General features: G+C 38.9%; 1 long non-coding RNA gene and 1 other non-coding gene across 2 annotated transcripts; both read left to right on the forward strand.

Moving 5' to 3' along the window:
- LOC144304623 (uncharacterized) lies at positions 1-12,387 on the forward strand. Its single transcript, XR_013371550.1, has 3 exons — positions 1-60; positions 1,305-1,642; positions 12,273-12,387. It is a non-coding gene; the product is annotated as an uncharacterized LOC144304623 (long non-coding RNA).
- Positions 5,571-5,677, forward strand: LOC144305003 (U6 spliceosomal RNA). Its single transcript, XR_013372036.1, has one exon. It is a non-coding gene; the product is annotated as a U6 spliceosomal RNA (small nuclear RNA).
- Positions 12,388-13,091: the final 704 nt, after the last annotated feature.

The following is a 13,091-nucleotide window of genomic DNA, read 5'->3' on the forward strand; positions in this document are numbered from 1 at the left end:
CAGGCCTGGTGAATAATGGAAAACCTAGAGAGTCCTGGCTTGGAAAAAGCAATCGATAAGGTTAGTTTGACACTGCTTACTGTTGGAGAAATTGTCTTTTCTTTGAGAAAGGTTGACTGGTGGTAATCCAGAAGAACTTCTAGAGAACAGTTGTAGACTCAAAACATGGGTCTTTGTCTGCATGGATGCAGCACTTTGTTTGCAAAAAGGCTTCACTTCTATTGCCTCACTGATATTCATATAACATGGTGACATAGAGAATGTTTTTGCCCATTTAAAAAAAAATGGTAAGTTGAGGCAGAGAGAGGTAAGTGATTGGCTCAAGAACAGGTAACACATGATTCCATAAGTTTCAGGTTGTAAACTTTGAATCAAACTCCCCTCAGGAACCTGATGGTGAAAAGGACTTCCTATCTCCAAATTTCCTGAATTGTGTGATGTGGAAAATTTGGGAGCCTTGTACCAACTTGATTTGCCTTGTTGCGTAGAAGGATATATAATTTGGGGTTCAGAATTCCACATCATGCTCTATAGGTCTTTCTCTTCCTTCCTTGTCTGTCTTCCCTGCCCACTAGTCATTAGTTGCCTACCTTCAATCTTCCGCCAACAGCAACCCTTACCTCTTAGGCAGGCAGTTCTAAATAGTTGTTGTTGGTTACCATGGTAACAGACACTTAAGTTTCAGCTTCAAATGCCTCTTTTAATGAGGCGATTTTAAGAATATTCATGATAAATTGCCGGACCACAAACTTAACTGTGGGAAGTTTTGCTTTGGAAAATCTAATAAGAAGCAAACAGAAAGAATGAGCAGCAAGTGCAGCAGAAAATGGGGCCAGATTTGGAGGGGTGAAGGGAAGGAATGCCAGCTCTGACTACAAAAAGCCAAATCAGAATCAATTCAAAGCAGAACTTTAAATGATAGATGGTCGTTGAAGGGCTACGAGCAGACGGAGCCAGGATTCCTCGCGAGGAGGAATGGTAGAGTGAGGGACAGAGGACAAGAGTTGAGTGTGTCCTACAGAAGGCTGTGCATTTTAAAGAGTTCCATTTCCTATTTTATTGCTGACGGTGGTGGCTAAATGTAAGCAACAATCTTCCTTTTGTTTCTCCATTTCTCCATTTCTGAAACCAAGAGACACTGCAATCTGGAGAGAATGCAATTAACTAGAATGCGAAATTGGGCACGAATGAATTTTCATGGCAACCTAGGTCACCCACAAACCCCCAAAACCTAGGGGTCCTGATAATGCTCCTGGATCCTGTTCTTAATCTCTTCTCTCTTCTACCCACTACGAATTTCACAGAAAACTAAAGAGACTTGAATACGTTGCTACGCTATCACATGGGAAGAAACCTACCATAATCACCCAAAGAAAAACATGTCACAATCCCTGTTCTGCTGTAAGAGAAAAGCGTGCCTCGTCCGTACAGGCCAGCTTCACTTTCCACCTGGCGAGACGCAGGGGAGAAGCTGGCCTAAAGGAGCTTTCACGGACCCCTGACGTCTCTGGCCGGCTCCCCAGGTCCCTACAGGGACGTCTTCCTCTTGCTGCTCTCAGAAAGCACCAGGAACAGATGCATTACAGTTTGTGACAGGAGAACAGCCTGTGGATTCCGCCTACTGCCTCAGTCCATCTGGGAGGTGGGTGCGCTAGGGAGCCCACAGAGAGGGGGGCTCTCCTGGGAATCCCTCGGGGTGTCATGGCTATTGGTGCTTTAGTTTCAGTAGATGGCACTGTGTCTATTGAGATAAGCGAAAGGAGAGTCTAGATGGCAAATCTAATTGTTTCTAGAGAAAGCACACTGCATGTAAGAATGCATTGCTTTTTTTTTTTTACTTTGTAACGTGATAACACGAATACTACTCAGTATTCATGTTAGCACCCTCTTTGGAGCCTAAGGAACTTTATGATTTATTATTCTGGCTCAGATGCAGGGCTGTAGTGGAGCCCAGGGCCATTCTATGAGGGATATAGTTGGGATAAGAATAAATCAGGCTGAGTGTTCATCCACTTTGTCACCCAAACACATATAACAGAACCTGTACTCCATCTGTGCTCTGGATTCCCACCCTTTACCCCAAAAAGGAAATTCTGACATCTCAGTTTCTACCCAGCACATGGGAATCCTCACACCCCCCGAGTCAAGGCAACCAGAAGAGTTTCTCGTATACTGGTAGTCCCGTGTGGCAGATACTATTACTCACCCATTAGCCATTTTATTTTCTAATACGCACTCAATTTTTTCCACTCTTCTAAGTGTTTTTAGAAAAGTAGACCCCAGCACCAAAAGACAAATCAAGTTTATTTGAAGCCAGTTATGGTCCTTTAAATGGGAAGAGAATCTCAAGTTTGCTTCTTAGAAAATAAACTCTAAACACAGCATGGAGGATAGAATAGAAGAAAGGAGGCTCTGTGAGCCAAGCAATGTGCCATGTACTTAAGAGAATACTCTCTTTTATTCCTTACAATAATCTTAAGGTAGGTACCATACTACCCATTTTACAGATGTGAAAACTGAAGCTCAGAAAGTATAGGGACACCTGGGTTCTCAGCAGTTGAATGTCTCCCTCTGTCTAGGTCTCTGCCTCTCTGTGTGTGTGTCTCATGAATAAACAAATAAAATCTTTTAAAAAAAATATAAATAGCCTATCTAAAATCATCCTTGCAATTGACTGCATGCATAATGAGATTCTTTTTTTTTTAAGATTTTATTTACTTATTTGAGAGGGAGAATGAACGAGAGAAAGAGCATGAGCAGGGGGGAGGAGCAGAGGGAGAAGCAGACTCCCCACTGAGCTGGGAGCCTGACATGGGGCTCAATCTCAGGACCCCAGGATCATCACCTGAGCCAAAGGCAGATGCTTAACCAACTGAGCCACCCAGGTGCCCCATATTATGAGATTCTAACCTTAGAAGGGAAATCTGCTATGTGACTTATGAGAAAGGAACATACAAGGAGAAAACGCCTGTTTCTGTCCCATGACATGAACTTCTGAGTATAAGCCCTGGGACTACAGCAGTCATCTTGAGACAATTACAGGAGCCAACCTAAGAGAAGGAGACAAAAGTCTGAGTGAGGATGACTGAGCAAAATATTGGAAAGAACCTGGGCCCTTGATGATGCAGTTGAGCTGCTGAGTTAACTAATCATCAAACTCCAGATTTATATTTCAGCCACTTTGAAATATATGTTCAGTTACCTGTGGCCCAAAATATAGTATTCTAACTAATACAACCTAAGACCCTAACCACAGATTATTAGAAAAGGATTAGTGCTTGAGCTAAAAGCAGCTATGCAAACGGTGAGTGCCAAGGAGTCAGGACATGAGAGTCCACCTCTCAGGGACTCTATAATGGATCCTGTGCAAGGAGACTAATCAGATCCTTCCTGAGGGGGCTGCAGCCGGTGGAGGGGGGTGGGGAGGCAGGGCTCTGAAAAAGATAACATTTTCTCTCATTTCCTCAGAACCTTTCTCTATCAGCTAACCCATCTCTCTTCTGTTTCTTCAACGTTTTCTGTGGAAAGGACCTCTCTACTAAGTCACTGGAGAACCATACTTCTAAGTATTTCCTTTTGTCTTATAGGTATATTACTATTGCTACTGTGGCACAGGGATGCACCTTCTTAAATACCATTTAAATTTTTCACATTGAAGGAGTACCTCCGTGGCTCAGTTGGTTAAGCATCTGACTGTTGATTTCAGCTCAGGTCATGATCTCAGGGCAGTGAGATCAAACCCAGCATCAAGCTCTGCATTCAGCAAGGAGTTTGCTGGAGATTCTCTTTCCCTCCCTCTCCTTTTGTCCCTCCCCCACACCACTCACATGTGCACATGCTCTCTCAAAAAAAACTAAATTAAAAAAAAGTAAACTTTTCATATTAAAAGCTAACAATACCTTTGTCAAATTCAAACTTTCTTATATATACTACTCTAAATAGCTTTTCTCTTTCGTAATCGACTTACTAAAATAGTTGTCTCCAGTTCCTATTCTTCGAGTCACTCTTTTTTTTTAAGATTTTATTTATTTATTTGTGAGAGACACAGAGAGAGAGGCAGAGACATAGGCAGAGGGAGACGCAGGCTCCCTGTGGGGAACCTGATGTGGGGCTGGATCCCGGGACACGAGGATCACGACCTGAACCAAAGGCAGACACTCAACCACTGAACCACCCAGATGCCTTCAAGTCACTCTTCAATCCATGGTAATTTATACCTGCAATACCTTAACAGAACATTGTGTTATAAATCTTTAATCTTTAAAAAATGTTTAAATGTTTAAAATGTTTAAAATGTTATAAAATGTTTAAATGTTTAAAAAATGTTAAAAAATAGTAATAAATATAAAATTATCGATTGCTAAGTAACAAGCTGCCACCCAAACTTGGTCACTTAAAACATTTTTTTTCTGCGTGGCATTGGGTGGAGCTGTGGTCATCTGGAGGCTTGACTGGACTAGAACATCTACTATGGCTCATTCACATGGCGGGCAGGTGGTGGTAGCTCTAGGTTGGGAGCTTAGCTGGAAGTGAGTCCTTCTTCTCATGGTTCCTCCATATGTGGGCTTCCCACAGCATGAAAGCTGAGTTTTAAGAGGGAATGTTTTAAGTTTGTGAAAGTAGGAGCTGTCCAGTCTCAGAAGTTAAACAGTCAGACTTCTGCCGCATTTTATTGGTCAATACAAGCCGAATACAGTCCAGACTGAAGAGGACAATTGCTATTCCTCCCACCAACAGATTAAATCAAAGGATTTGCAGCTATCTTTAATGTACTGCTGTAATTAATGGTTTTCCTTATTGCAAATCCAATGAAAACAATACATTCCTTATTTTATGTGACATCTCAATTCTTAAAATATTCTCTTCTTTCAACTTCCATGACAACACGCTCTTCTGATCTTCTCAATACTTCTAAAGCTATTCTCACTTTCTTGTGATGAATCGTCTTCATTTCCTCAAACTCAAAATATTACTATTCCTTAGGATTCCAACCTTGGTCCCCTTTTATTATCACTTTATATATTCTTATTGGACATTCTAATAAACTCTCAAGACTTTCATTACTATCTACATATTAATCACTCTCAAATCTTTATGCACAGCTCATATTGCTCACTTAAGTTTCAAAACTAGATATCGCATCTTTACTGAACATCTCCTATTTTCATTTAAATATCCTACAAGCATCATAAATTTTAAGTCTAAAATTGAGCTCATTGTAGTTTTTCCCAAAGCCTCTATTTCAATGTTATCTTTCTCTGTGAATAGTACCATAATTCTCTTAGTTACATGATACAGATAATTAGTCATTTTGACTCTTTCCTTTTGCTCGACTATACATCCAGTTGCCAAGGCTAGTTAATATTATCTTCTTAATATCTTTGAAATTTGTTGACTACATCTGTTCTCCAATTTTTTGGTACTGAACTCTAGATAGTCCACTATCATCTTTTACCTGATATATTTCAGCATTTTTTATCTAGTCATCTCACTTCCAGACTGGCCTCTTCTTTAATTTGTTTTTCACCGTGAAGCCAGAGTCATTTTTAAAGCTAATATTAGATTATGTTGCGCTCAATTTGGCAGCATATATACTAAAATTGGAACAATACAAAAAAGACTAGAATGGCCCCTGAGCAAGGATAACTTATAAATGTGTAAAGCATTCTTTATATTTTCTGTGTTTATGGGCATGCAATCTATAAAGATGTAATTTAGGGCAGCCCCAGTGGCCCAGCAGTTTCACACTGCCTTCGGCCCAGGGTGTGATCCTGGAGATCCGGGATCGAGTCCCATGTCAGGCTCCCTGCATGGAGCCTGCTTCTCCCTCTGCCTGTGTCTCTGCCTCTCACCCTCTCTGTGTCTGTCATGAATAAATAAATAAAATCATAAAAAAAAAGATGTAATTTACATGACAATAACAGCACAAATGAAGGGGGAGGAGTCCTAGAGGGACAAAGTTTTTACATACTATTATAATTAAATTGATATTAATCTGAACTGGCTTGTTATGAATTAAAATGTTAATTGAGCCTTCATAGCAACCACTAAGACAATGACTCAAAAAATATAATGGGGCACCTGGGTGGCTCAGTTAGTTCAGCATCTGCCTTCGGCTCAGGTCATGATCCTGGGGTCATGGGATTGAGTCCTTTGTCAGACTCCCTGATTGCTGAGGAGTCTACTTTTCCCTCTCCCTCTGCTTCTCTCCCCATTCATGCTCTCTCTCTCTCTCTCTTTCTCTTTCTCTTTCTCTCTCTCTCTCAAATAAATAAATGAAATCTTAAAAGAGTATATATAGTAAGAGGGGTGCCTGGGTGGCTCAGTCTGTTAAAGCACTGACTCTTGGTTTTGGCTCAGGTCATGATCTCGTGAATCATGAGATTGAGCCCTATGTTTGGGCTCCATGCTCACTGGAGAGCCTGCTTGAATGTTCTCTCCCTCTGCCCCTCCCTCTCCTCTCTCTCTCCCTCTAAAATAAATAAACCTTTAAAAAAACTACAGTAAGAGAAATAAGGAAATTAAAAGAGTTCATTAGAAAATAACCTTTTAAAATAAAAGCAGTAATGGAGAAAGGATCAAAAGAAAAAAAAAAAAAAGACATGTAGAAAACAAATAGGAAAATGGCCAATGTAAACATGACCTTATCAGAAATTTCATTATATGGAAAGGGATTGAACTGAAGTGCAGAAATTTACAGAACAAATTAAAACAAAACAAAACAAAAACTCCAAATCCAACTATATGCTGTCTGTAAGAGACACATTTTAGATTCCAAGATACAAAGAAGTTGAAAGTCAAGTATGGGAAGAGATATACTAGGTAAACAACAACAAGAAGAGACCTAGAATGGCTACTTTAATACCAGACAAAGCAGATCTTAGAACAAAAATTAGTACCAGAGACTAAGAAGGGCATTTGATAAAAATACAGTTAATTCATCAAGAAGATCTAACTATAGACATATATATATATATATACCAAATTTATGAAGCAAAAAGTATCAGAATTGAAGGGAAAAATGGTCAATTCAACTATAATATTGGAGATTTCAATATCTCACTTTCCGTAATGATAGAACCAGATAAAAAGTCACCAAGCAAAGAGAAAACTCAAACAACACTATAATTTAGCTAACAAGGATCTATAGAACTCTCCATTCAACAACTACAGAGTACACATTCTTCTCAAGTACATGTGAAACATTTACCAGGATAGAACATATGTTATAACGGCCATGAAACAAGCGTCAATAAATTTCAAAAGATTGAAATCATGTGAAGTATATTCTCCATCTACAATGAATAAAATTAGGAATTACTAACGGAAGGAAATGAGACAAATTTACAAATAGATATTTCTTAAAAATATTTTTTTTTATTTATTAGAGAGAGAACAAGAGAGCACACAGCAGGAGGAGGGACAGAAGGAGAAGCAGGCTCCCCGCTGAGCAGGGAGCCAGACATGGGGCTCAATCCCAGGATCCTGAGATCATGACCTGAGCCAAAGGCTGATGCTTAACCGACTCAGCATTCAAGCACCACTTCAAATGGAAATTAAACACAATCATAAATAATCACAGATTCAAAAAAGAAATCACAAAAGAAATTAGAAAATACTTCGAGATGAATGAACATGAAAACACAACATGCCAAATCTTAGGGATATAGTGAAAATAGTGCCTAGAAGGAACTTTTTTTTAAGTTTTTTTTTTATTTTTATTTATTTATGATATTCACAGAGAGAGGCAGAGACATAGGCAGAGGGAGAAGCAGGCTCCATGCACCGGGAGCCCAACGTGGGATTCGATCCCAGGTCTCCAGGATCGCGCCCTGGGCCAAAGGCAGGCGCTAAACCGCTGCGCCACCCAGGGATCCCTAGGAGGAACTCTATAGCTGTAATTGCCCATATTAAAAAAAAAAAAAATCCAATCAATAACGTAACATTCCGCCTTAAGGAACTAGAAAAATGAGAGCAAACTAAATCCAGAACAAACAGAAGGAGGGAAATAAATGAAATAGATATTAGAGAAAGAATAGAGAAAAATCAAAAAAATCAAAAGCTGCTTCATTGAACAGATTAATAAAATTGACAAATCTTTAGCTAGCCTAATCAAGCAAAAAACAAAAAACAAAAAACAAAAAAAAAAGGACTGAACTTGCTAAAATCACCAGCAAAAGACATATCTACCAAACTTACAGGAAAAAAAAAAAAAAGATTATAAGGTGTTGTGGACTGAAGGTTCATGTCCCTTAAAATTCATACCTTGAAGTTCTAACAATCAATGTGATGGGGTTTAAAATGGTGCCTTGGGGAGATAATTCAGGCTGGGTTATGTCATCAGGGTGGGGCTCTCACAAGGAGATTAGTGAAGTTAGAAGAAGAGAAAGATTCTCCTCTCTTCCCCTTACCCCTCTTCCCCCACCGCACCCCTGTCCCAAATGCAACGACCAAGGAATGACCAAGCGAGGACCATGAGAAGGTGGCTCTCTGTAAGCCAGAAGGAGAGCTCTCGCCAGGAACCAAATTAGCTGGCACTTTGGTTTTGGACTTTCCAACCTCCAGAACTATGTAAAATACGTTTCTGTGGTTAAAGCCATTCAGTCTATAGCATTTTATTATGGCAGCCTGAGTTAAGACAGATTTGGTAAGCACCGCTGTAACAAATATCTAAACCTGTGAAGTGGCTTTGGAACTAGATAATGGAAAGAACCTAAAAGAGTATGGAGGTGCATGCCAGACATACGGACATTAAGGGAGACTCTAGTAAGAGCTCAGAAAGAAGAGGAGGGCTGAAGAGAAAACTCCATCTTCTCTCTCTCTTTTTTTAAAAAAAAAGATGTTTGATTGATTGATTGATTGATTGATTGATTTGACAGAATGAGAAAGAGCATAAACAGGAGGAGTCACAGAGGGAAAGGGAGAAGCAGGCTCCCCCGCTGAGCAGGGATCCCGATTTGGGGCTCCAACCTAGGACCCTAGGATCATGACCTGAGCCACCCAGGCACCCTTTTTTTTTTTTTTTTTTTTTTTCAGAGAGAAAGCTCCATCTTCTTGAAAAAGACTTAAAGAATCATGAATAGAATATTGGTAGGAATATGGACATGAAAGGCCATTTGTGAAATCTCAGATGGAAATGAAGAACATGTTTTTGGAAACTGGGGGGAAAAGAAGTCCTTGTTATAAAATGGCAAAGAATTTGGCTGAATTGTTTGTGTCCTAGTGTTTTATGGAAAGTAGAATTTGTGAGTTATGAAACTAGATATTTAGTTTAAAAGGTTTTTTAATATATTTTATTTTGTGTTTTTTGTATTTATTTTTCTTCAAAATAAAATTTTGACACACAATGCTATGTTAGTTTCAGGTGTACAGCACAGTAAATTCGACAAGTCTATACGTTATGCAGCGCTCTCCACAAATGTAGCTACCATCTGTCAACATACAATGCAATTACAATATCATTGACTATATTCCCTATGCTGTGCCTTTCATCCTCATGACTTATTCATTCTATAAGTGGAAGCCTGTACTCCGCCTCCCCTTCACTCATTTGGCCCATCCCACCCTTCTCCCCTCCGGCAGCCATCAGTTTGTTCTCTGTATTTATGGCAGCATTTCTGATTTTTGTTTGTTTATTCATTTGTTTTTATTTTTTAGATTCCACGTATAAGTGAAGTCATGTTATTTGTGGTTCTCTGACTAATTTCAGTTAGCATCATAACCTCTAGATCCATCCATGTTGTTGCAAATGGCAAGATCTCATTCTTTTTTAAGGCTGAATAATATTCCATTGTTTATGTAGACCATTTCTTCTTCATCCATTCATCTATCAATGGACACCTGGGTTGCTTCCATATTTTGGGTATTGTAAGAATGTTGCAGTAAACATAGGGGTGCATATATCTTTTTGAATTGGCATTTTCATTTGCTTTGGGTAAATACCCAGTGGTGGAGTTTACTAGATCAAATGGTGTCTCCATTTTAAATATTTGAGGAACCTCCATACTGTTTTCCACAGTGGCTGCAGCAGTTTGTATTGCCACCAACAGCACAAGACTGTCCCTTTTTCTCCATATCCTTGCCAACACTTGTTATTTCTTTCCTTTTTCGATTTTTGGCATTCTGACAGGTGTGTATGGTGATATTTCATTGGGGTTTTGACTTGCATTTCCCTGAGGATGAGTGATGTTGAGCATCTTTTCATGCACCTGTTGGGTATCTGATGTCCTTCAGAAAAAATGTCTATTCATGTCCTCTGCCTCTTTTATATTGGATTATTTGGGATTTTTTTGGTGTTGCATTATACAAGTTCTTTATATATTTTGGATAATAACCCTTTATCAAATATATCATTTGCAAATATCTCCTTTTCAGTAGGTAGCCTTTTTGTTTTGTTAATGCTTTTCTTTGCCATGTAAAATCTTTTTATTTTGGTGTAGTCCCAATAGTTAATTTTTGTTTTTGCTTCTCTTGACTGAGGAGATATGTCTAGAAAAAGTTGCTAAAGTCAATGCCAAAGAAATTACCATCCATGTTTCCTTCTAAGATTTTTATGGTTTCCTGTCTCACATGTAGGGCTTTGATCCATTTTGAGTTTATTTTTGTGTATAGTGTGAGAAAATGGTTCAGTTTCATTCTTATACATGTAGCTATCCAGTTTTCCCAACACAATTTAATGGAAGAGACTGTCTTTTCCCCCATGCTATATTCTTACCTCCTTTGTCATAGATTAATTGGCCATATAATCATGGGTTTATTTCTGAGCTTTCTATTGTTTCATTGGTGTATGTGTCTATTTTTGTTCCAGTACCACACTGTTTTGATTACTACCACTTTGTAGTATATCTTGAAATCTGGGATTAGCTGAAAAGATTTCTAAGCAAAGTTTTGAAGGCATGTCTTGGTTCCTCCTGACTCCTCATATTAAAATACAAGAGAGAGTGCTCGCTTCGGCAGCACATATACTAAAATACAAGAGAGGAATGAATTGAAGAAGGAATTATTAAGCAAAAAGGAATCTGAATTTGGAGATTTGAAAAACTCTCCACTTGTCCATATTACAAAAAATTAGATCACATGTATTAAAGAGAACACCATGGGTATGACTGGACTATCTTTTTTTTTTTTTTTTTTTTGGAATTTATTTATTTATTCATGAGAGACACAGAGAGACAGAGACACAGGCAGAGGGAGAAGCAGGCTCCCCATGGGGATTCTGATGCAAGACTCAATCCCAGGACCCTGAGATTGCAACCTGAGCCAAAGGCAGACACTCAACCACAGAGCCAGGTGCCTCTGGACTATCTCTTGATAAGGAGTTTATGGGGTTATACAAAGAGAAGTACTACCAGTTTGAACTGAAGAGAATGGAAATGAGACAAAGTAAAGAAAGGCCATGGGTCTTTATGATAAATTCACAAGACTGGATGATAGTGCTATTAGGCTAGGACATGTGCTATTCTTTAAGTAAAAGACAAAATGACCCAAAAGTGGTTCAGAGATCATCAGAGCCATCACTTGGTTTCAAAAGATCAGATGGCCTCTGATAGGGGTCTGGGGACTGGAACCATCCTGCAGGGCTGTGGGCCAGGGCTACCCTGAGGTGCCTTGGGAGTGAGACTGGCAGTCTTTCGGGCACAACCCCAGTCCAACAAAGCCTCAGAGGCAAGATCTCTGCTTTAATGGTCCTAAAGGTTGAGCATCAAACTAAAGACAGTAATCTCAAGCCTTAATGGAACTCACTTCTGGGTTTTAGACTTGCTTGGGACCCATTACCCTTTCCTTATATCGTATTTCTTCCTTTCTTCCTGTCCCACCATTGTATTTTGGAAGCACATAATTTGTCTGGTCTCACAGGTTTACAGCTGGAGAGGAATTTGTCTCCAGATGAATCATACTTGAGTTCCACTATGTGCGATTTAGATATTTAAATGAGACTTTGGACTTTAGAGTTGATGCTAGAGCAAGTTAAGATGTTTCAGGTTGTTGGAATAGATAAGAATACATTTTGCGTGTGAGAAAACATGAATTTGAGGGAGCCCAGGGTGGAATATCATGGACTAAATGTTTGTGTCCCCCCTTCCAAAATTCGTATGTTGAAGCCCTGGCCGCAAGGTGGATAGGATGTGGAGATGGGACCTTTGGAAGGTAATTAGATTAGATTAAATCATGAGGATAGGGCTCTCATGAAGGAATTAATGACCATAGAAGAAGAGGAAGAAAGTAAGATCTCCTTCTCTCTTTCTCTCTTTCGACATGTGCGTGCACTGAAGAAAGACCATGTGACAGCATAATGGGAAGGTGGCTGTCTGTAAGCCAAGAAGAGAGCTCTTACCAGGATCCAAATCAGCACCCTGGACTCTACAGCCTCCAGAACCATAAAATAAATTTCTGATGTTTAAACCACCCAGTCTGCAGTATTTTGTTATAGCAGCCTGAGATGGCTAAGACATAAGGCATACAGTGAACAATTATAGGCCAACAAAGTAGAGAACCTGAATGGAATGGGCAAATTCCTAGAAACATAGAAACAACCAAAGTTAATTGATGAAGAAATAGAGAATTTGAAAAGACACGTAGCAAGTACATAGCTTAAGTTAGTAATCAACAAACTTTCAGCAAAGAAAAGCCCAGGACTTTATGGTCTCACTGGTAACTTCTACCAAACATTTAAAGAAGAAGTAATACCATTCTTAACTTTTGCAGATAATAAGAGAGGAGAGAACAGTTCCTAATTTATATTTTGAGGCCAGTATCTCCCTGATATTAAAGCAAGACAAAGACATCAGAAAAGAAAACTTCAGATTTATATCCTTATAACTATAGAATCAAAACTCCTCAATCAAATAATGATAAACTAAATTTGGCAAAACATATAAAAAGATTTTATACCTTACCAAGTGAGATTTATGATGGGGGCAAAAGATTATTTCAACATACAAAACTCAATCTGTATAATATAATGTATTATAGAATAATAAGAATAGAATAAAGGGGAATAAACTTGTGTGATCATCTCAATAGATGCAGCAAAAGCATTGTATAAAATTCAACACCTTTTCATGATAAAACACACTTAGGAAATTAGGAAT

Source organism: Canis aureus, chromosome 34 (genome assembly GCF_053574225.1).
Source record: "Canis aureus isolate CA01 chromosome 34, VMU_Caureus_v.1.0, whole genome shotgun sequence".
Classification (NCBI taxonomy): Eukaryota; Metazoa; Chordata; class Mammalia; order Carnivora; family Canidae; genus Canis; species Canis aureus.